General features: G+C 45.0%; 1 protein-coding gene across 8 annotated transcripts in view; it reads left to right on the top strand.

Moving 5' to 3' along the window:
- LOC126200108 (protein-tyrosine sulfotransferase-like) overlaps positions 1–25,284 on the top strand; it is a 971,294-nt gene that overhangs the window by 685,491 nt on the left and 260,519 nt on the right. For 2 of the 8 annotated variants that reach the window (XM_049936682.1, XM_049936685.1), the window contains exon 5: positions 20,600–20,656. The exons of the other annotated variants lie outside the window; for them this stretch is intronic. The gene's annotated coding sequence lies outside the window, so the exon portion shown is untranslated. The remainder of the gene's footprint in view (positions 1–20,599; positions 20,657–25,284) is intronic. 8 annotated transcript variants of the gene reach the window in all.

Raw genomic sequence — 25,284 nt, 5'->3', positions numbered from 1 at the left:
TATTCGTACGATATTAAGTCAGTGATGGATTATTGGATGTATTTACAAGAACAACGAGCTTATACGGAGTCATACGAAATACAGGACTTACTTTTCCGATTTTTTGGAAGTGTTTTTTACAACCCGCCCGACAGCTGGGGTGTCCCAGAAATGAGAAGAATCCTACAGCAGAACGACTAGAGACAGTACTGTGCGGTTCAAATATATTGGCATATTGCGCACTGAGAAGACAACTGGCCTCTACCTGTCGGCGCCAGTTATGACTGGATTATGTTAACGTGAACAAAAAACACCGAAACCGCCTCAGACAATGTTCCTTCGAATGGTCGACGTAGGAGAAATATATGCCGTCCACAATGGCAGATATGGTGAAGATTATATGGCTTTCTGCCAGATATATGATGCGACACCCCGTGCTGCAGGGATTGTGATGCAAATGGTAACTTTGTTTTCACCTCCGCCCGTGACAAGGATTGTCATTTACTTTATTAATGTAAAAAGAAGGCGGCCTTTAAGTTGATTTTATGGTTTCCAAATTGTTATTGCTGTCTCGATACTTATCCCTAGGACAGCACAATTGTACGAATAAAGATTGTTTCTTTACCCTGCCTTCCTGTTCCACACACACACACACACACACACACACACACAAAATAGTGGTCGCGTTGTTGGACCATAAAGCGGAGGAACCGTGTTCCTTTTAATTAAAAAAAATGGTAAGCTGGCCGCTTGGGATAAGCGGGGGAAAAAGGTAGGAGACGCGGCATTGGCAGAACTGAAGCTGTGGGGACGTAGGCAAACGTCCCGAGTTCGAGTCTCGGGCACACAGTTTTAATCTGGCAGGAAGTTTCATATCAGCGCACACTCCGCTGCAGAGTGAAGATCTCATTCATTGTATGCTGTCAAACAGTATTAAATCAAGAACAGTACTAATTGTAAGAAATTGCTGAATAAAGTCATCAAATGAAAAAACGACGCAGCATTCACATTATGTTTCTCGCACAATCATTTCATGCTGGGAGTAAACGTTCATGTATTCGACTGTAAACACTTACTCCGCGATTGCCTGAAAGATACTGCGGTTTTCAGCTGGATTTGTAGGTGGCTTCTCTGCTTTCTAGAACGGTGGTCACCTTCAAAATCACCGGTGATTACCAGCCGGACTCAAATAATTAATTACTGCAGTAGGAGTTAAGCGAATTATCCATTAGTTGAGATCTCTGTTGCGCACTGGCTTGCATTTTTGCATCCACACACATACCTGCAAGCGGCGGTACAATGCATGTCGGAGGCTGCGTTGCAACTCTTTCTTCCTTTCGTTCGTGGAAGAAGTACGGGCAATGAGCGTCATACGCCCTAATCTAACGTATTTTCTTATTATCTCTTTCGCGCGACAGATGTATAAGATCCACGCGGGAGAATTGTTCTACAGTGGATCTCAAATATTATTTGTCTAAACTTAAGCTACTGCTCACCTCGATAGAAAAGCGATCGAATGTCTTACTTCACATTAATATGCCTACATATTTAATGGATATACCGTGAGCATAGCGGCAATTTCGGCGAACAGCATTGCCATGTTCTGATTGTCTCGTTTTGGAAGATCACTGTTCTTTATCCGTTCCATTTCCTGCTTTATATCTCTTGACCGATATGTGAAGAAGGTCGACGCTGAGAAGTGAGATTTTTCCTAAGGCCACTGTTCACCTGACCATCAAAATAGTTCAAATGGCTCTGAGCACTATGGGACTTAACTGATGTGGTCATCAGTCCCCTAGAACTTAGAACTACTTAAACCTAACTAAGGTAAGGACATCACACACATCCATGCCCGAGGCAGGATTCGAACCGGCGACCGTAGCGGTCACGCGGTTCCAGACTGTAGCGCCTAGAACCGGCCGGCCACTCCGGCCGGCGAGTTGCTTTATATTAATGTGTCGACTTCTTACAGAATAGCCTTCCAGCAGCAAATCGGCTGTGATCTGTAGCTCTTTTAGTGTTCGCTATCGTATGATTACCAGCCCTGCCTGAAATGACGGATGTCTGCATTCGTTATAATGTTTTCTACATTGCCTTAAAAACATAAAACTAGTACACAGTTAATAAATTCTACTCGACGAAACAGCCCCTACAGAACTGAATTTCACTTATACTAGTAGTTATTCCAACTGCACTGCTTCTTCCTTTTTCTTCTTTTTTCTTCGATTACCCTTAATTAGTAAAACCTAGTGTATATAAGGCATTCGAGACAAAACATTTTTACCGCTTTTCTGTTATTCAATTTGACATCTGCACACTATCGTTACCTGCTACACTATCGTTACCGAGCTCAGGAGTCTCGTCATCTCCTTCAGCGGCTACCCATTCCCAATAACTGATCAGTTCGTGTTCATAATTACCTTCACTCGACCATACTGTAATTATTTTTACCACCTGCACGAACAATGAAGTCGTCACATCTGTACGAATACGCTGTTACCAAGAACAAGGCTGAGTAGTTGAGCTTCTCTGTCGTCAGAAGTTCTACGATTCGATATTCGGCCAAATGCCACTGCCGTTCGGTCTCTCTCCGCTGACTGCCAGTTTGTGGAACACAGCAGCAGCCGCAACGGGTGCCAGCCTTGTTGCGCCTCTCAGCCTAATGGCCGCCTTCCTGGACCCGACCGCAATTAACCGCAAATGTCCCCTTGACATTCCGTGGGTCGCCTTTCAGAGTATGGCAAATCGCTTTCTGGCTGCCTGAAAGTGCGTTCGTGGCTCCCACAATCCTCGTACCTCAAGGAGAATCGCTGTTCCCAATGAATGTTCGTACGTTTACCTTTTTGCCTCTCTAGCAAATAAATAAGAAAGTATTCTCCGACGGATTTAGTGCGATGTAAAATAACTAAAGAAAAACGGGGAAGCAATAATTCGCTTTACAAAAATGTGTGGTGTTGAGATATTGTAATGTGTTGAAGGACGGCCATAGTAGAGAACTGTAGAATTGGTTATTTGAAGGTTCCCAGGGTGGTCCTAATCCTTCCATACGATGGTATGCATTGCGGACGGCGACTCACCGTTACGCGTGTAACGCTCAAGGTAATTGGAAGTTAATGGGTTTTTATCGTCGACGACGCATGAGTGACTACAGCTGTAAAAGGGTCCTGGAAAGCATTTCAAGCCTACCTTCGCGACCTACAAATAGCGTCTGATATCATCTGTTTTCCCATTTTTATATTTGTATTCTTCCCTTTCGCTATTCCAATGAAAAACGGAGATAATATGTATCACATGTGTGAATAAGTGATGCACGAGCAGCGTTGAATAAGTAATACAACACACTTTTTTGCTGAAAGCGGTTTGGTTTTCTTCAGGATTGCAGTACACCGTGTTGTTCTTCACTCTTTTGACCACAAAGCCTTATTTTTCAACAGACTCTCCGTTCAACGCGACAGCCTTACGCGACCTTACTCGGACGGCCTGTGTGCCCGCATGGTTCCATTGTACTGGTCGATGTCGCAGCCAACGTCCTGCTGCATCAGTAACCTCTGCATCATTCACGTACTGCTTCCCGCAGAGGGCGTCCTTAATTGGGGGGGAAGTCGGAAGGTGCGAGATGCGGGCTGTAGTGTGTGCGAACAAAAACTTTCCGATGACGTTTTGTAAGCTCCACTTGGGTGCACGGACTTCTGAGAGTCGTTGCGTTGCCATGGAGATAACTGATTCTGAATGAGAGTGTCCGCACGTTCCAAAATTGCAGAAGTCGCAACCGTGTGTGGCCAGCCGGCACGCGGGAGGTCGGACAGGTTTGCGCGAACTTTTTGCTATGACGACAGACTCCCCGCCCAACGATTCGCCGTGCTTTTCTTCACTGGCAGGTCTCCGCATACATCCTGCAAGCGCCTATGATTATCTGCGATGGTCTAGTTTTCCGCCAAAAGAAACTCAATGACAACTCTCTGCTTGAAATCCCCCTCCGTTACAGACGCCATTTTGGAGGCTACGTATAGCGAAGCCACCAATCGGAACTTCATGAAACTATAGCGGCTGAAGCGGGAATATTACACGATCTCCCCACACCAAATTCCGCATTTTTTCAGCCGAAATTGGTATAGACGAAAAAAGTGTTCCTTTACTTACTGAAGACCCCTCGTATGTGTGACTCCATTCAATGAACAAGACCTGGAATTTTTGGTATCATAATTAGAATAAAACAATTTTGATTCCGAGTGCCCGGCCGGAGTGGCCGAGCGGTTCTAAGCGCTACAGTCTGGAACCGCGCGACCGCTACGGTCGTAGGTTCGAATCCTGCCTCGGGCATTGATGTGTGTGATGTCCTTAGGTTAGTTAGGTTCTAGTAGTTCTAAATTCTAGGGGACTGATGACCTCAGCAGTTAAGTCCCATAGTGCTCGGAGCCATTTGAACCACTTGCCATTTGATTTCGAGCGGTATGACATAATATGCTCCAGAAGTTATGAATCTGCTATCGATGAAGTATGTCGCTGACAGCAAGTCTGCGTCTTATGTGAACTTCGCGGGAGGCCAAAATTTTTGCATATTACTGAATGGCAAACCACTCTGTTGTCCTTGTTTGTGAGTCCCTTGGACGCACAGAAGTGCATTCATTGCATTCATCTAATCGATACTGAAGCGCCAAACAAGCTGATATAACCATGCGTATTCAAATACAGAGATAGGTTAACAGGCAGAATATGCGCTGCGGTTGGCAACGCCTATATAACACAAGTGTCTGTTGCAGTTGTTATATCGGTTACTGCTGCTACAATGGCAGGTTATCAAGGTTTACTTAATTTTGAACGTGGTGTTATAGTCGGCGCACAAGCGATGGGACACACCATCTCCGAGGTAGCGATGAAGTGGGGATTTTCCCTTACGACCATTTCAGGAGTGTGCCGTGAATATCAGGAAACCGGTAAAACATCAAATCTCCGACATCGATGCAGCCGGAAAAGATCCTGCGAGAACGGGACCAACGACGACTGAAGAGAATCGTTCAATGTGTCAGAAGTGCAACCCTTCCGCAAATTTCTGCAGATTTCAGTACTGGATCATCAACAAGTGTCAGCGTGCGAACCATTCAACGAAACGTCTACGATATGGGTTTTCGGAGCCGAAAACCCACTCGTGTACCCTTGATGACTGCACGACACAAAGCCTCACGCCTCGCCTGGGCCCGTCAACACTGCCATTGGACTGTTGATGACCGGAAACAAGTTGCGTGGCAGGCGAGTCTCGTTTCAGATCGTACCAAGTGGATGGACGTGTACGGGTATGGAGACAACCTCATGAATCCATGGACGCTGCATGTTAGCAGGGGATTGTTAAGTTGGTGGAGGCTCTGTAACGCTGTGGGGCGTGTGCAGTTGGAGTGATGTGGGACCCCTGATACGTGTAGATACGACTCTGACAGGTCACATGGCCGGCCGAAGTGGCCGTGCGGTTAAAGGCCCTGCAGTCTGGAACCGCAAGACCGCTACGGTCGCAGGTTCGAATCCTGCCTCGGGCATGGATGTTTGTGATGTCCTTAGGTTAGTTAGGTTTAACTAGTTCTAAGTTCTAGGGGACTAATGACCTCAGCAGTTGAGTCCCATAGTGCTCAGAGCCATTTTTGAACAGGTCACATGTACGTGAGGATCCTGTCTGGTTACCTGTATCCATTAATGTCCATTGTACATTCCCACGGACTTGGGCAATTCCAGCAGGTCAGTGCGACACCCGACACGTTCAGAATTACCGCAGAGAGGTTCCAGGAACACTCTTCTGAGTTTAAACACTTCCGCTGGGCGCCAAATCCGCCAAACTCCCCAGACACGAACGTTATTGAGTATATTTGGGATGCCTTGCAACGTGCTGTTGAGAAGAGATCTCCACCACTTACGGATTTATGGACACCCTTGCAGGATTCATGGTGCCAATTCCCTCCAGCACTACTTCAGACATTAGTTGAGTCCATGCCAAGTCATGTTGCGGCATTCTTGCGTGTTCGCGGGGGCCCTACACGATGTTAGGCAGGTGTACCAGTTTCTTGTATGTAAGTGTCTTTAAACGCTTGGAGTAATGCCAACCACAGTACAAGGGAAAGTAAACATTGCACTCATTTTACGGTGTCGTAGATCAACGATAAATTCACGCCAGTAGTCGACGAACGCAAAGCTACTGCAGGCCAGCGCAGCATCGCTGGTGACGTCAATCAGGATTGACCCGCGCCTCCTGGAGTCGCGAGGCGCCACCGCCTCGCAGCACTTATCAAACAAATATTGCCGCATGGGACAAGCAATGGAATTATACCTCTGCTTCCTGTGGATAGGGTCACCTAGTTCTCGCTCTGCCGAACTCACGTTAGACTAGAGCATGCCGAGCGTTGCGTTGCGTCCTGTGAACAAGAGTTAGTTAGTAGCTGCACTTAGAACATTCGGAGTTCGAGGCTTTAGGAAAGGTAAATAAGAGAGAGAGAGAGAGAGAGAGAGAGAGAGAGAGAGAGAGAGAGGGAGGGAGGGGGGGGTCTTGACATTGCGCATCATAGTGGAAGCTAACCTTGGGTAAATTCGACAAGTTCGCTGGTTTTTGTCAATCTAGCGAAAGCGTTCGTGAATGTAAAATAGTGGACAATGTTAGAAAAACAGTGGAAAATGTTAGAAATTCTCCGAAAAGAAGAATAAGCTGTATGAAAAGACTGATAATATACAATATGTTCAAGAACCAAGAGGGTACAATAATAATGGAAGACCAAGAATGAAATGGTGGGATGAAAGAGGATCTAAGGCAGGAATATAGTATGTCGCCTCTACGGTTCAATATGGAAATAAAAGAAAGGTTTGGGACTGTGTTAAAATTCAGCCTGAAAGGGTATCCATGGTAATATTCGCTGATGACATTGCTATTATTCCGGTGAAATTGAAGAATTACAAGATCTGTTCAATGAAATGAACAGTCTAATGAGTACAGAATATGGACTGAGAGTAAATCGGAAAAAGATGAAGGTAATGAGCTGTAGCAGAACGGAGAACAGCGAGAAACTTAACATCAAAATTGGTGATCACGAAGTGGACCAAGTTAAGGAATTCTGCTACTTTGGAAACAAAATAACACATGACGGTCAGGTAAGCAGAACATAAAAAGTAGACTAGCTCACGGAAAGGGACCATTTCTGGCCAATCTACATTTGGTAGTATCAAATGTAGCTCTCAATTTGTGGAAGAAATTTCCGAGAATGTACGTTTTGAGAACAGCATTGTACGACAGGAAAGGAGCAGAATCGAAGTGTGCTACAGAAGAGTGTCACGTGGGCTGATGAGGAATGAGGACGTTCTTCTCATAGTAGACGTAGAAAAGGGGATATGGAAAACATTGACATGAGGAAGGGACTGGATTTTATGATCAGTGTTAAGACGTAAGGGAATAACATCTGTGGCACTAAAGGGAGCTGTAGAAGGTAGAAAATGTAGGGGAAGGCAGAGATTGGAATAAAGCCAACAAATAATTGAGAAAGCGGCATGCAAATGCTACTGCGAAATGAAGAGGTTGGTACAAAAGAATAATACGTGGCAGGTCGCATCGAGGCAGTCAGAAGACAGATAACTTGAAACAATTATAGCACCTAGTAGTGAGGACGGGAATAACAACAGGGGGCATGCAAAACTAAGTAGAAGTTCTAGTAAACACCATTCGGATAACTGGACCTATTTTGAAGCTTATTGCCAGAAAGTTGGCAATGGACAGAACTGTAGAAAAGATGAAATGCGTTCGAATGTAGTATTCGCGAACACGTCTTTGGCTTAAACCAGTCGTTTAAACTGTCTCGTATAGCCATGCCGATTATATTTTGTCACTGCCTAAATGTTAGTTGCAGTTATCATCAGTTGCTGCTCTTTTTCGTTGGCGTACTTTACTTTTGATACTTACTGTTTTTTGAAACTTTTTATAATGATTGCAAAGAACATCGTAACGAACAGGATACGTTCCAGAGCACAATCGCTCGCCGTTGTGACAGTTTGGCAACATTCACCGCAAACGAAAATCCTAACCACATTTTCGACTATCGTATACGTTGTGAAACAGCTTCACGAACAAGTTGCCTCTTAGGCAAAACAGCAGAGAACGGGCAGATGGCTTTCAAGTGCAGGGGTAAACACACGAAGCGTTCCTGAATCACGTGTTTGCTCACATTTGGTACAGTACGACAAACGTAAGACTGTACGGGGACCTTTTCCCTGGATGGCGCGGGCGTAGTTTGCGGCGCTGTAATAACGGTGCCCATACTTGATCTAGCTCAAAATGGCTGAAATGGCTGTGAGCACTATGCGACTCAACGTCTGAGGTCATCAGTTGCCTAGAACTTAGAAGCAATTAAACCTAACTAACCTAAGGACATCATACACATCCATGCCCGAGGCAGGATTCAAACCTGCGACCGTAGCGGTCTCTCGGTTCCAGACTGTAGCGCCTAGAACCGCACGGCCACTCCGGCCGGCCTTGATCTAGCTCCACGCATAGTATGTCGCTGCTTTCATCTGCGAAGGCTGTTCCCGATGTCAAAGAAAAAGTATAAGGGCTCCAACCTTTTTTTTTAAAAAAAAAGTTGATGTAATTCGGCAGCTAAAAACGTTAAAAATTATTCGCTTACACTACAAAATTCACCACATTTTTCGCTATAACTTAGCGAAAACTGCGCTATTCGTTCTGAATATGTTTTGACTGGTCCACGTCACTCTGTATATGACTTCCAATTTGTGGGTGGTCTGGGGGGGGGGGGGGAGTAGGAAGAAAAAATTCGCGGAAAAGTTTGGGTTCGAAAAGAGATGCATGTAAAATAAATGCAAAACGACCGATGTCGATGTCGAATCTGTAGGTGTAGCCCCCTTATGGTGGTTGTTGACATCAACTGACCTCTGTCTGCAGTTCATCCCATTCCATGGCGTTACTGGTACAGCAACCGTGGATAGTATACTGAGGTGACGAAGGTCATCGGATAGCGATATGCACACATGCAGATGGCGGTGGTATCGCGTACATCAGGTATAAAAGGGCAGTGCAATGGCGGAATTGTCATTTGTACTCAGGTGATTGGTGTTAAAAGGTTTCGGCTGTGATTATAGCCGCACAACGGGAATTAACAGACTTTGGTTGTTGCAGCTACACACATTGGACGTTCCATTTCGGAAATCGTTAGGTAGTTCTATATTTAGAGGTCCACAGTGCCAAGAGGGTGCCGGGAATACCACTCAGGCATTACGTCTCACCACGGTTAGCGCATTGGCCGACGGTCTTCACTTAACGACCGAGAGCAGTGGCGTTTGTGTAGAGGTGTCATTGCTGACACACACAGGCAACACTACGTGGAACTACCTGTGAAATCAGTGTGGGACGTACGGCGAACGTATCCGTTAGGACAGTGCGGCGAAATTTGGCGTTAATGAAATATACACTCCTGGAAATGGAAAAAAGAACACATTGACACCGGTGTGTCAGACCCACCATACTTGCTCCGGACACTGCGAGAGGGCTGTACAAGCAATGATCACACGCACGGCACAGCGGACACACCAGGAACCGCGGTGTTGGCCGTCGAATGGCGCTAGCTGCGCAGCATTTGTGCACCGCCGCCGTCAGTGTTAGCCAGTTTGCCGTGGCATACGGAGCTCCATCGCAGTCTTTAACACTGGTAGCATGCCGCGACAGCGTGGACGTGAACCGTATGTGCAGTTGACGGACTTTGAGCGAGGGCGTATAGTGGGCATGCGGGAGGCCGGGTGGACGTACCGCCGAATTGCTCAACACGTGGGGCGTGAGGTCTCCACAGTACATCGATGTTGTCGCCAGTGGTCGGCGGAAGGTGCACGTGCCCGTCGACCTGGGACCGGACCGCAGCGACGCACGGATGCACGCCAAGACCGTAGGATCCTACGCAGTGCCGTAGGGGACCGCACCGCCACTTCCCAGCAAATTAGGGACACTGTTGCTCCTGGGGTATCGGCGAGGACCATTCGCAACCGTCTCCATGAAGCTGGGCTACGGTCCCGCACACCGTTAGGCCGTCTTCCGCTCACGCCCCAACATCGTGCAGCCCGCCTCCAGTGGCGTCGCGACACGCGTGAATGGAGGGACGAATGGAGACGTGTCGTCTTCAGCGATGAGAGTCGCTTCTGCCTTGGTGCCAATGATGGTCGTATGCGTGTTTGGCGCCGTGCAGGTGAGCGCCACAATCAGGACTGCATACGACCGAGGCACACAGGGCCAACACCCGGCCTCATGGTGTGGGGAGCGATCTCCTACACTGGCCGTACCCCACTGGTGATCGTCGAGGGGACACTGAATAGTGCACGGTACATCCAAACCGTCATCGAACCCATCGTTCTACCATTCCTAGACCGGCAAGGGAACTTGCTGTTCCAACAGGACAATGCACGTCCGCATGTATCCCGTGCCACCCAACGTGCTCTAGAAGGTGTAAGTCAACTACCCTGGCCAGCAAGATCTCCGGATCTGTCCCCCATTGAGCATGTTTGGGACTGGATGAAGCGTCGTCTCACGCGGTCTGCATGTCCAGCACGAACGCTGGTCCAACTGAGGCGCCAGGTGGAAATGGCATGGCAAGCCGTTCCACAGGACTACATCCAGCATCTCTACGATCGTCTCCATGGGAGAATAGCAGCCTGCATTGCTGCGAAAGGTGGATATACACTGTACTAGTGCCGACATTGTGCATGCTCTGTTGCCTGTGTCTATGTGCCTGTGGTTCTGTCAGTGTGATCATGTGATGTATCTGACCCCAGGAATGTGTCAATAAAGTTTCCCCTTCCTGGGACAATGAATTCACGGTGTTCTTATTTCAATTTCCAGGAGTGTAGTGGAAAACGACCGACGCGAGTGCCTCTGCTAACAGCACAATATCGCCTGCAGTGCATTTCTTGGGCTCGTGACCACAACAGTGAGACCCTAGACTATTGAAAAACCGTGGCCTGATAAGATGAATCCCGATTTCTGTTGGTAAAAGGTAGTGACAAGGTTCAAGTGTGGCAGGATGTCAACGAGGCACTGTGCAAGCAGGCGGTGGCTCCATAATGGTGTGGGCTGTGTTTACATGGAGTGGACTGTGTCTTCTGGTCCAACTGAACTGATCATTGACTGGAAATGATTGTTTGTTATGTATCCCGCCTGGATAGGCGATGCGTGGGTCTGCTCCTGTGAACTGCTTCTGTAATATAGGCTGAGAGTGAAGGAAGCGAGTAGGAGCGGGAGAGGTGAAGCACTTGGGTACTGCATGTAATTTTAACACTTCTAATAGAGTCAAAAACACAAATATCAAATGCATACATAACTTTAGGATGAGCACGTAGGTGTGAAGCCATAGTCCATGTGTAATCCTGTGAAGTTAGGATGACTGTTCTGTATAACCTTAAAACCAACAAATACTCGTTGCTGACCAAACTTTATCTGAACGTAACTAATACAAAGTCTCAATAGCAAGCTAGCCCACTCGGTAAATAGTAGAAGCGATATTTCCAGGCCGTCGGCTCTTAACTGGCGGAAATCAAGACGGCACTCCCTGAGCTCCACAGCGTCGGCCAGAGGGCGCTGTGGTCGGCGTAGTTAGTCTTCTCTCGTAGTGCCAACTTACGAGAGCGTGCACCTACGTTGGGGCATTGTAACTATCGACGCCATAGTTTAGCTGCTTGGAGACCATTTGCCGCCATTCATTGACTTAATATTCCCGAACAACTACGGAATTTTATGGTTGCCACCGGGCCACAATTGTTAGAGTTGGGTTTGAAGAACATTCTGAACAATGCGAGCGATTGGCCGATACGAATTCCATCGAACATTTATGGGCCATAATCGAGAGCCCAGTTCGTGCCCAAAATCCTGCACCAACAACACTTTTGCAGTTGTGGTCGACTATAGGGGCGGCGTGGTTTAATGATTCAGCAGGGGACATCCATCGACTTGTTGTCTCCATGCCACGTCTAGGTGCTACACTACGCCGGGCAGGAGAGTCGACACGATATTAGGAGGTATCCCGTGACATTTGTCACGTAGTGTACTTCGAAAGAAAGACAGTCTGGTTGCAGGGGAAACAATACTTTTATTGACGCTTTTTGCCCTTCTGGGACATCATCAAAATTTTTTAATATGCCGCAGAATTTGTGATGAATATTAAAATTTCCTGGTGATGCCTCACAGTGGCGAAACTCGTCTATAAAAGTATTGTTTCCCCTGCAACCAAGTCTATAGAACTTTGTAGAATCACTATAAACGCACAAAAAACAATTTTCTGTAGTGGGTTATTCTGAGAAAATGGAGTAAAATAATGAAACTTACAACGCCTGGCTGTTTACTGTTTAATGTTAAAACAAGACGGAGATTTTATTCAACGTAAGTATTGTCCTTTGAAAGTGGCATTTATGGGGGAAATTTCTTCCGTAGAGAGATTGTATAAGACTGAATTTATTTCATTGACACTTAATTTCAGGACGAGGTAGGCCCCGAACGTAAGAAAAAAGCCATAGCTCAGTGGGGATAATTGTTACGCTAGGCGGGTTTGTCAAGTTCCATTGCGGACAGAAGGTTCGTTTTTAGCTGCGATTGCTTTTTGCGCTATTTTAATGAGATGGATTCGGGTAGCCTGGAGACTGGCAAGCGCTCCTAGAATAACAGAAGAGCTGCCTTGTTTCCGCACCACTGCGTGCAGAAATAAAAGCTGCCCGGTCTTTGCCGTTTGTGTTGACGTAGTGTCTCCCAACCGTAAGGTTCTGGACTGTTCCCTCCTCTTGTCTTCTCTAACGGATGCAACATTAAAAGGCAAGCTGCAGATTTCCCAGAACTATGAGTGGCTGTTGTTCAGAATGACAACCATTTACGCACGCCATGAACAACGTTTTTTAGTGAAAGACATTGTTTTTTAAACCCTCGCAGTAACACACTGATCACGGCAGCACGTCGTGAAGACGGCGGAACATTTCGAAAGTAGATTGACTCGGACTGTCGTATAGCCCATTGTTATTAAACTCTTAACTGCCACCGGAGAGGAGACAGAGAAGTGTCTGTTTATCTCATCTTCTGTACGTTTATTGTTTTACGTTCTGCAACAGCTGTCTCCTGAGTACAGTTTGCAGAAGGACTAGCAGAGTGTACTGTAATGCTGCGTATATACGTGGCAGTGTGGTAACGTGGCTAAAAATAATACTGCTAACATATTTAACGTCTATTGTAGAGTGCAACTCCAATCTATTTGCGGAATTAGATAGATACTTGCATAGCATATTCCACGTACCAGGAAACAAAGACCATAAGTTATTTCAATGAATAAAAAGTCGAATAAATTTCCATTAATAGTGTGTGAAAGTGATTCCAAATGAAATAACAAAAACTGTTTGGAGAAAAAATTGCCTTTAGATGACAATGTCGGAACTTCATGGTCGTTGGGGGTTGCTTTGCAGCTGTTTGTTAAAATTTTGTGTACTTTGTTTTTTCATTGAACCAAGTTAGGAGGTGCGAACTCAACTTTTCGAACGTTCAAAAGTGACTGCTAATGACATTTACAGGATTTGGTTACTTGTCAAATGTAATTAGCTGTCATAGTTGTTGAACTCCGACAGCAGTTAAGTATTCGTGGACCAGTATTACTCTAACACACATTACTCCGTAACATCGGACCTGAACATATCCTGCTCTGGCGCATATTCTGTGTAAAATTAAGACCATAGACCATAGACTTTTGACAGTACATGGCAGTGGTTATATTTGTATGCTGAAATAACTGTAAAGACCTAACGTTGGATCCTAACAAAAACGTCAAGAAGCAATCAAGTCATCATATCCTAATCTACATAAGTATGCGAGTGCTCCAATTAACGTATTGTATTGCAGTGTAAGCAAACAGATTTTCTGCGTCAGCAGAGATTCACTGACTGGACAGTTGTGGTCTCGCTTGAAAACAGGCAACGGTTATGACACGCCCTACAAACTCGTCCCGGGTTCAAATGGTTCAAATGGCTCTGAGCACTATGGGACTTAACTTCTATGGTCATCAGTCCCCTAGAACTTAGAACTACTTAAACCTAACTAACCTAAGGACATCACACAACACCCAGTCATCACGAGGCAGAGAAAATCCCTGACCCCGCCGGGAATCGAACCCGGGAACCCGGGCGTGGGAAGCGAGAACGCTACCGCACGACCACGAACTCGTCCCGGGTAATAATACCAATTTCGGCTCGTGCGCAAACACAATCTCCGGGCGACACAGCCCTTCCCAGTGTGAAAGAGAGCAAGCGGCTTCATAGAACATTCGTTTCTTTTTGATTATGTCGCCACAGGCATGCAGTTGTGGTCGGGATTGTTAAGGCACAAAAACGTTCCGTTGAACTTCCTGACAGGCAGCTTCCCCTCCCTAACATCTTATTCCCCTCTCAGCACTGCAGCGAAGTTTTGATTGGTATCAAATATTGGTGCCATCTGCTTCTCTCTCTCTCTAGATCAGCTACAGTCCTCAGTATTTACACTCTCGTCCATAAATTTAGGGAACTGCTAGAACCGCGTAACAGCATGAGGAACGGCCGTGGTATGACCACTAAGAGATGCGTTGGGAAAATTGTAACATGTATCAGTGTTGAATGGATTCGTCGAGTACTGGGAGATCAATCATCCGCTGTAACAGTTTCAGTATTCGGTGTAGTCACTGGCGGCAAACTGGACGTCAATAGAAATGTGATCGTCTGCATAGCCCTACGTGATAAACAGTGGCTCCGCATTCTGTGTATCAGATCGTCCAGCGTAATTATCTTATGGTAACACACCTATTGTACATAAGCCGTCTCCATACTTCAGCAATGGTACACGATGGCGATGTAATGGTTGTAATCCCTTTGCCTATATCGTCCATATGTGTTCAGTATAACTGATCAACGTATGGTTTTGTCGCGTTACAGGTACTTATTCAACAGCTCAACCCTATGGAACCACCACATTTCCATCAGTTGGAAGCCACATTCATACACACGACGAAAATTCGGACATAATTCTGAGTCAGTCATCGCTATCGACTGCAGCAGTTACAATACGTATGGAAAACACATCCAGTGACAAAACACGACGCCATTCTAGAAAAGAACGTGGATATCGCTGCCTGGAAAAAAAGTGAAGCGTCCAGAAGGGAAGGAAGAAAGAAACTTGACGGGTTGAGAGCGTCTGTGATATAATTTCAGTTATTACAAGACCGAGTCAAATCTGCAGAGGACTTAGTAGTATGAACCCACTTAGCAGTAAGATGTTTCATTCCATCTGGGCTGAATGCATGCACTGATTCGGTTGGGAAAGGTGTCACAAAGCCACTGTATCTTCTCCTAAGACAAGCTGACCCACAACTAGTCCGTGACATCATGGATACTGACACCAGGACAGAGTTCACATCTGTGCTGGTCCGATAGCTCTTCTATCTGCAACAAGTACGTTATCATACACATATTTCATAGAGAAACTTTCCATGTGTGGACGAGCATTGCCCTGTTGAAAAATAGCGTCATGACAGGTAAAACACGAGGGTGCAGAATATCCGTGACATATCCTTGTGCTGTCGAAGTTGAATGGCATAGTGGTCCAGCCGGAGGACATACTGGTCAGCTTCGGTGTGGTGTCGCTGTTTACCATGGTTCCACTTAATGATGTATTGGAACAGCTGGCTCGAATTTTTCCTGCCGATATTTCAGAACTGTTTAAGTGTGGTTTAACGACCACATACTTCAAGTGGAATGAATAGTTTTATGAGCAAACGGATGGCGTGGCTATGGGAAGCCCCCTAAGTCCCGTAATTGCAAACTTATTTATGGAGAAATTCGAAGAACAGGCCTTAGGTACTGCCAGCAAAAAACCAAATGTATGGTTCCGATACGTTGATGACACTTTTGTGCTATGGAGACACGGCAGGAAGGAACTAAGCCGGTTCCACGAACATCTGAATAGTATAAACTCGAGAATTCAGTTTAGAATGGAGGAGGAGATAGACGGCAAATTACATTTCCTCGATGTGCTGGTTTTTAGAAACGAAAATGGTAGTTTGAGCCACTCAGTATACCGCAAACCCACGGACACCGGGATTCGAACCACCACCCACAATAAAGGGGGGAGGGGGGTGTTATCAAGACGTTAGCGGACAGAGCTAGAAATATTTGTGAACCTGAGTTGCTCGACGCGGAGATGGAACATCTCCACAATGCACTAATGAAGAACGGATATTCGTCCGCTGAAATAAAACGTCCGTTGAGACAGCCACGCAGAAATCATAGTGACGTACAGGCTACTGCAAAATCTAAGGTTTTCCTGCCGTTTCTTAAAAACGTAACGGAAAGAATAGGGAGGATCTTGACGAAGCGGAATATTACCGTAATTTACAAGCCTACCAGGAAGATACAGGAATACCTTAAGTCTGCCAAGAACGCTCGCAAATCATTGGAAAAAGCTGGAGTGTATAGAATCCCATGCAGCTGTGGAGATCACTACCAACCCTCACTGGAAGTCGTACCTGATGACTCCCCACACCATGACTCAAAGAAGCCACACTGCTGTGGGTCTCAAAAACATTGGAAGAATGGAACCTCCCCCAGGTTGTTGTCATAGTCGCCCACGATGGCCAGAACTACGATTTGTCGCTGGACTCGTTGCGATGCCATTCACCAGCAGTCCATACATCTCCGTCTTGGCACCACTCCAAAGAGAGTCGTTTGTGTTCTGATGTTAACGATAGTCTACCCATGGGACAGTAAGTCCCTAGTCTCCGATGAGTGACGTGGGATGACACAGAATGTTGGAGGGGCTCCATTGTATGTTGTCGGATGGCTGGTGCAGATATGACGGCGCACAGTATAGCGATCCTCAGTTAGTTTGGTGATACGCGTTCGATCGGAACCTTTACATCGATTATGCATGCTCTCACGTTTCTGTGCAGTCCAACAATGGGCTGCTGTGCCACCCAAATGCACTGCAAATTTGTATACTGCGCGATTCGACCATCAGGACAAAAGGAGACACACAATGAGGCCTCTTTCAAACAGTGTTAGGTGCTGATAACGCTATCTTTCACAAGAACCGATACCTCCGTGTCCGTATCATTGATCACTCAATATCTAACGCTCTTCATCCCCCTTATGTATCCTACCACACCTGGTAACATCACTAAACAGAAACAACGCTAATGCACTCTGTTCGCCGTTCCACCTGTCACAGAGAGTGACAAATCTAATCATTTACACATCCGGCGATGGTGTGTATGTGTACAGAGATGAATTGACATACAAGGGCGACAGTAAAGTAATGTGACTTATTTTCTTCGCAAGATGTGGCAACCCTGCCGGCTTGTGTAGGCACAATATCTTTGACCTTGGTCTATAAGCTGCTTCTTGTTCAAGCAACACATCGATGCAACTGCTCAGTAGTGAGTTGTGCTGTAATAAGTTAAAAAATATTTGTGTCTCTCGTCACGGAAATGGAACCGCATAATATTGCGCAACGCTATGCCATTTCTTTTTGCGTTAAATTGGGTGAAAACGTGACGACAACTTGCGGTAAGCTTGATAAGGCTTTTGCAGAGGAGGTTATGTCAAGAGCTCAAGTTTTTCGTTGGCACAAAATGTTTAGTGAAGGCAGGACGAATGTTGAAGATGAAGGCCGCAGTGGACGACCATCAACCTCACGGACGGATGTCAACTTGGCCAGGGTGCGTGAACTCGTACGATCTGATCGAAGATTATGGTATGAGAAAGATTTTTGCAAAAATGGTCCCCAAAAATCTGATACCAGAACAGCGAGAAACACGGAAAAATGTGGCAGCCGATCTGTTAGAGCAAACGGAAATCAATCCAGAATTGTTGAGCCGTGTTATCACTGGTGATGAAAGTTGGTTTTTTCAGTACGATCCAGAGACAAAACGCCAAAGTTCGCAATGGTGCTCAAAGGGATCACCCAGACCAAGAAAAGCTCGCATGTCAAAGTCAAAAGTGAAATACATGGTTGTGTGCTTCTTTGATTCCAAGGGAATTGTTCATGAAGAGTGGGTGCCTCCTGGACAAACAGTTAACCAATATTACGACAAAGAAATTTTATAAAGACTTCGTAAAAGAGTTCTTCGTGTCCATTCCAACATCGCTGATAACTGGATTCTGCATCACGATAATGCGCCATCCCATACTGGTATGTCAATACTACCACAGCCACCTTATTCACCAGATATCGCTCCATGCGACTTTTTTCTATTTCCAAGAATCAAAACGGCGGTCAAGGGACACCAAAAATGTTACCATCAATGGCAGAAGCGCTGGAAAATGTGTGTGCAATCAGAAGGGAACTACTTTGAAGGAGACAACACTAAACTTGACTAAAACGGTAAGCAACATTTTTTTTTCACATCAGTCTCATTACTTTATTGTTACACCTCGTACGACCACGTGTACTGGGTACCTGTCCCAGGGGCACGATAGAGCACTATCATCATCATCATCAGTTATCTGCTATATTAGCAGGTCCTTTGCCTCTCCATTTTCTGCGATCCATTGCTTCCTTCTTAAGGCTGTTGTATGTTGTACTGTCCATCATGTCATCCAGTGTCTGGAATCTCTTCCTTCCTCGCTTCCTTTTCCCTTCTACATAACCTTCTAAAACTGTCAGTCCGTCATTCTTTCTTAATATATGCCCAATCCTCTTTTTCTTCTCTTTATTACATCTAGTAACTGTCTTTTCTCTCCCACTCTTCTCAGTACCTCTTCATTTTTTACTCTGTCCATCCAACTTATTCTTTCCATCTTCCGCCATGTCCAGATCTCAAAAGCCTCCAGCCTTTCTCTGTCTTTTTTCCTCATAGTCCATGTTTCAGCGCCATATAGAAGAACACTCCATACAAGACATTTTATGAGTCTCTTTCTGAGTTCTCTGTCCAGACCGCTGCAGAAGATTCTCCTTTTCTTATAAAACGCCTCTTTTTCCATTGCACTATATGGCGAGATTAATTGTGATTCCAGTGTGAGCAAGCTGTGACAGCTCCATTCATCCACCTTACGACAGGTAACGGCAGTGCTACTCGCAGATGGTAACTGCGATGTGGTCTAGAGTGGGCATCACTTCGTACTGTGCACCAACTACCCGTGTGGGCAGAATAGCAACTCTGGACAGCAGCCGGAGGATCAGCTATAGCATCGTGGCTTCGACAGATGAGCTCGTTGCTCGTTGTCCCATTGCACAGAGAATGAGTAGGCTGCTGATTGCAGGAGCGCTGCATGAAATGGATGGGGGGATGTCACAGTGGTCCTGTGCTACTATTAAGGAATTTCAATAATTTATTATTTATAGTATTTTTATTACCCAAAATGAAAGCCAGCATTGCACTGTCTAATGCGAGATGTAGCACCAAGATGTTGCAGTGATGTCAGGAACACGGCAGGTGCTGTGGTCCTTGGATACCTTCCGGCACTTACGGAGTTAGTTATTCTGGCACTAGGCCGTAAAGGAGTTAGTTATTCTGACACTAGGCCGTAGCACATGGGAGGCCTTCCATATATGTTCTTCTCCCTTATAGTGTCTTCACCTCAGCCACGAAATGATACTACGGGTACATTTAGCTCATCTCGTATAGATAGTAATCTGTTGTAATCTGCCAGTGAAACCGAGCGAGGTGGCGCAGTGGTTAGACACTGGACTCGCATTCGGGAGGACGACGGTTCAATCCCGCGTCCGGCCATCCTGATTTAGGTTTTCCGTGATTTCCCTAAATCACTCCAGGCAAATGCCGGGATGGTTCCTCTGAAAGGACACGGACAACTTCCTTCCCCATCCTTCCCTAATCCGATGAGACCGATGACCACGCTGTGTGGTCTCCTTCCCCAACCAACCAACCAACCAATCTGCCAGTGTTGTGAATACGCGTAATGTTATGCAAATGTTGTAGAAAAACCTTTTGAATTACCTCGAAGAAAACGATGTATTGACACGTAGTGGACACGACTGGCTCTTTGTTCACACGAAGCAACGAATGCTATCAACAGGGGATGGCAAATTATACTGTTCAAAAAAATTAGGGGAACACGTGAATCAGTGTCTGGTATGCTAAACATAGGCGTTACCTGTGTTGTCGTAGTGTGGTTTGAGATCTTCGATTTCAACACTGGCAACGGACAAAATCATTCGCCACGTATTGCCTGTGTTAGGCATTACAGTGTCAGGTGACGCCCCCCCCCCCCCCCCATCCCCGGCCGTTGTGGCCGAGCGGCTCTAGGCGCTTCACTCCGGAACCGCGCAGCTGCTACGGTCGCAGGTTCGAATCCTGCCTCGGCATTGATGTGTGTGATGTCCTTAGGTTAGCTAGGTTTAAGTAGTTCTAATTCTAGGGGACTGATACCTTAGATGTTAAGTCCCATGTTGCTCAGAACCATTTTTTGACCCCCGGAATGAAGTGAGTACTGGTGTCCCAGTGTTTCCTAGTTAGGTACACAGATGGCAGTTGTCATATGTGGATGTCGTAATCAACCAAAGCACATGAAATGCGACATCCTAATGCAGTGCAAGTTGTAAGGGGTGTCTATTTGATCCACAAAGAATCTTTTGGTCTTGTTGTTGCAGGTGTCAATACCTCGCCATGTGTCATCCATAAATTGCGGACACGCTAAAGGGAGACAGGTCAGTATACGCAAGGCAAGTTGGACAAGGTCACCGACACATTACAACGCACGTGAAGGCCGATATCTAGCCATCTCTGCGTTGCTGTCTCGTACAGATTGAGCAGTGCAAGACGATCTCAGAAAGGCCAGCCGCTGCGTCCCATCTGACTGTAATGAACAGATTACAGACGTGTCCAGATATCCTCTGACGGAAGGTGATGGCCGTGTTCGTGCGCGGAGACCCTTGGTAAGCTTTTCCTGCCAAATGCTGTCCAGAAAATCGACAGATTTGGCCAAAGCTCTGTGATGTGAGGAGGCTTCATTGTTGACAGCCATACGTATCTTGTCGTTGTCCGTGGTCGCTTTACGCCCAGGCAGTACATCGAACAGATTCTGTTGGACTATCTGGTTGCTGCTGCTGACGTTGGTACTGAATTCCTTCTAATGCCAGGGCCCTTGTTTCTTGCGAAGCCTGGACACTGAAGTAATGGAATGGCCGGCCGTGAGTCCCGACCTAAACGCCATCGTGCATACGTGGGACATGCTTCACAGACGTGTTCGTGGTCGCCCTGTTCCACCACAGACTCTCCAAGAACTCTCCTGGGCTCATTTTCAAGACTGGGAACGGATAACGCAGACTGACCTCCGTACACTTATACGGAGCATGCCAAGTAGTGTCAGGCAGTGAAACCCTCATGGAGGGCATACACATTATTGAAGCTCTCAAAGTCCAATCCAGGTTGTCGGGATGGATGTTTGTTTCCACTTTTTTTTCAGTTCTATGTAGGTAAGCGAATGATGATACAATGATGTTTTGTTGTGTATTTGACTTGGGAAAGATAAAGGTATAATTTGGTAACATACTCTGTCATCAATTATTGCTCTGTGGAGTATGACTTGTGTATTTCCATATTTTCTAGATTTCCTCACAAGTGGGTTAGAATCAAATTGCGTGCTTATGGAGTATCGTAGCAGCTGTGATTTACTGTCAAAAAGGTCGCAGTTTGTACTAATTGCAGAGAGTCATCGTGTAAAACAGAAGTCACTTCTGGCGTTACCCAAAGCAGTGTTACAGGTCCTCTGCTGTTCGTAATCTAAATCAGTGATTTAAGATATAATTTGAACAGCCATTTTAGATTGTTTGCAGATTATGCTGTCATTTGCCGTCTAGTTATCGTATTAGAAGATCAAAACCAATAACGAAATGATTTAGATAAAATATCCGTATCTTGCGAAAACTGGCAATTGTACCTTAAACAATGAAAAGTGCGAGGTCGTCCGCATGAGTACTACAACGAATCCGTTAACTTTCGGATGCACGATAAATCACACAAATATAAAGGCTGTGAATTCAAGTAAATAAGACGGGATTACAATTACGAATAATTTAACCCTTTCAGGTCCTCTGGCTATAATGTTGTACATCAACTTTTGCTGTATCTTAGCTGCTATAGAAGTATTTGTTCCCAATGGAAAAATGAGGTGCCCGCATCTCGTGGTCGTGCGGTAGCGTTTTCGCTTCCCACGCCCGGGTTCCCGGGTTCGATTCCCGGCGGGGTCAGGGATTTTCTCTGCCTCGTGATGGCTGGGTGTTGTGTGCTGTCCTTAGGTTAGTTAGGTTTAAGTAGTTCTAAGTTCTAGGGGACTGATGACCATAGATGTTAAGTCCCATAGTGCTCAGAGCCATTTTTTTTTAAAAATGAGGTACACATTTGTGAATGTTCAACCTTTTCATCATGCGTAAATGCTGCCAACTGTTGGTCATCAGTATGAAAATATCAGCAAGTCAATGTAGCAGTGCGCAGCATGTCGTAACCTCCAGAATACACGGATGTTGATGGTTCTATGTATTCCGCTGTATAATTGAATATTGTTGTTGTGCTATTATTGAATGATCATTTTACTATTTATTACAATAGAAAATATTTCGTAATTATTTTAGTCTATAAAATGAAGTCAAGTATGCAAGAATGTTTTACAGACGGGTACACATTTTTATATAAATCTTGTATCTGAAGTCATTAAAAATTATGTAAGAGCATCACCAAGTAAAGAAAAAGTTTTAGAAAAAATTCAGGTCTGAAAGGTTTAATGGGGACGATCACATACATAATGTTGTGGGGGAAGGTGAACTAAAAACTGTGTTTTATTGGCAGAAACTTAGTAGATTTAAGAAATCCACTATTTTTAAAATAAGAGCCTGCACTAAGCTATTCCATCCTCTTCCGGAATATTGTTGTGCAGTAATGGATCCATATCAGATAGGGTTGACGGAGGACTCCGAAAAAGTCCAAAGAAGGACAGTTCGTCTTTTTACTATCGGGAAACAGATGAGAGAGTGTGACGATTATGATACGCGAGTTGAGGTGGAAACCATTAAAACAAAGGTGTTTTTCGTTGCGGCGAGATCTTTCGAAGAAATTTCAGCAACTGTCTTCTTCGAACGCGTCCATCTCCGTTGCTGAGATGAAGTGATTAATTGAACTACCCCTCAATATGCTTCTCCCCATATTACTTTTGTTTGTGTATCATTTTGCATCATAGTCTTTCTATTAAATTCTTAATAATGTTAAAATTGTGAACAACATTACAACCATAAAGTGTTTTTATTTGCGTTGCCCGTACGATAAATGTCTGACACCTTTTCCACATAAAATGTGGACCTCCAAACTATGAAATAAAGTCATCCAAAAATCAAAATATCGCAAAGATTCCACTGCAAATTAGAAACAGTGCAGACAGTTAACCTACTCTCATATGTCTGCGTTCTATAAAAATTTGCACTCTAGTAACATAAAATTACTCGTGTTTGCGTTCTATAAAAATCTGCATTCTAGTAACATAAAATTATTTATTTTTGGACATTAATAGTCTAACAACAAGCTCCTAGGCGATGAAGAAAAATCAACAAACCCAAATTTCCCAAGGAGACAGAAAGCATTGCAAGAACAGACGGAAGAAAATATATCCTAAAAACAAAAACGAAACGAACTCTAAATGGGGAAAAGATATTTAAGGAAATGAAGTGAAAGAGCAGACTTTTCGAAAGAAAAAACTGAAAAGAAAAATAATATAGCATTTCTTAATCATTCTTGCTATTTGTACGTATATAATTAATCGGAAAAAGTTTTATGAATGTTAAAATAAGTGGTCAGTGCGGCTGACTGCCATGTGAGGGCTCAGGTTCGATTGCTGGTCGGTATCATAGTTTCATCGTCACCGACGCCAAGTCGGCGAAGTGACATCAAATAAAAAGACTTGCACTAGGCGGCCAAACAACCACAGGTGGGGTGTCTCGGCCAGTAACGCCGTACGAGCATTTCATTTCCTTCGATTGCGAAAATATTCTGTTGACGCCCACCCCCTAGGGAGAATTGAGCATTGCCATAAAATGAGAGAAATGAGTGCTCGCACGGAAAGATTTAAGCGTTCGTTATTCCCGCGCACTGTTCGAGATTGGAATGGTACACCCACAATCAGAAAGTGATTCGACGAACACTATGCAAAGCACTTAAGTGTGAATTACGGGTTAAGGACGTAATTATAGATGGAGGGGCAGACATCTAGTCTGTAAAGAAATACAGCAACTGTTGAAAAATTGTAACTGATTATTTGTTTCAGGCAGAGTTGTCGTTTAATTTAAGAAATTAGTGGTGTCTGCCGTTCCAACCTATGTTTAGAATTGCAAAGAGTAAAACACATTTTCTGCTTAGTTAATGTCTAACACATAAATTTGAAATTCTCTCTTCGCCCTCTTCCTTCCACTGCCGTCTTTCATTTTCTAATGTTGAGGCATGTCAACGATGTTTACGCGTTATGCTTTGACTGAACTGAAAAGATGATTCAGTTTTTGTAATTGAGAAGATGGCCTATGAGATTGGAAACCAGTAATGGCTGACATTAAATTGCAACTGAAACTGATATAACTTGTTATATTAATTCGGGTATGCTCGCTCTGCCGTACTGCTTGTCTACAAACTCTAATAGTGTCTACAACAGCATCCAACAATGCAAGTAAAATTGCAGAAATCTCGATCTCTGTCCACACGGACTACACGAAGCAGTCTAGAACTAGATTGCTTTGTGTATTATATGTTGGTGCTACATTTAAGCCCTCATTATGAGAGCTCTTTTATATCTGCAGATGCAAGGCAGAAGTCCAGCAAAATACGTCTCGCTATTGCTTCCTAGGTCTTATTTCTGTAGTTTTACAACAGAGAAACTTTTTATGAAGTTAGAGAATGTAATAGCCCTGTGTGAGTAATGTGTTTATCGGCCCCTCGTAGCGCAGAGAACAATTGCAAACGCTGTACGTTGGAGCGTTCCGTAATTGCTGTTGCATTAATCGAGAGGGGGGAGCCGAGAGCTGCGGCTAACTGCGCGATCCGTCTTCGCAAATTGACGTATTGAGTTGCTCGGGAATTCCGGCAGGGCCACAAATCAGGGAAGAGTCCGTAACCGAACCTGCAGCGGGTTTAAAGCGGGGTGGCGATCTCTCTGGAAATTGTATTCTGATGTTGGGCACGCGCGTCAGTGGAAAAATAATGGTAGCACTTTCATTAATTGTAAAAATTGCGGTTTGATCCTCAATCGCTGGTCAAACTAACAGCTAGAAAAAGATTTTTGTTTTTGTTGTTATTTGACAAT

This window comes from Schistocerca nitens, chromosome 1 (assembly GCF_023898315.1).
Source record: "Schistocerca nitens isolate TAMUIC-IGC-003100 chromosome 1, iqSchNite1.1, whole genome shotgun sequence".
Classification (NCBI taxonomy): Eukaryota; Metazoa; Arthropoda; class Insecta; order Orthoptera; family Acrididae; genus Schistocerca; species Schistocerca nitens.
Note: the sequence above shows the minus strand (reverse complement) of the source record. Positions and strands in the feature narration are given on the sequence as shown.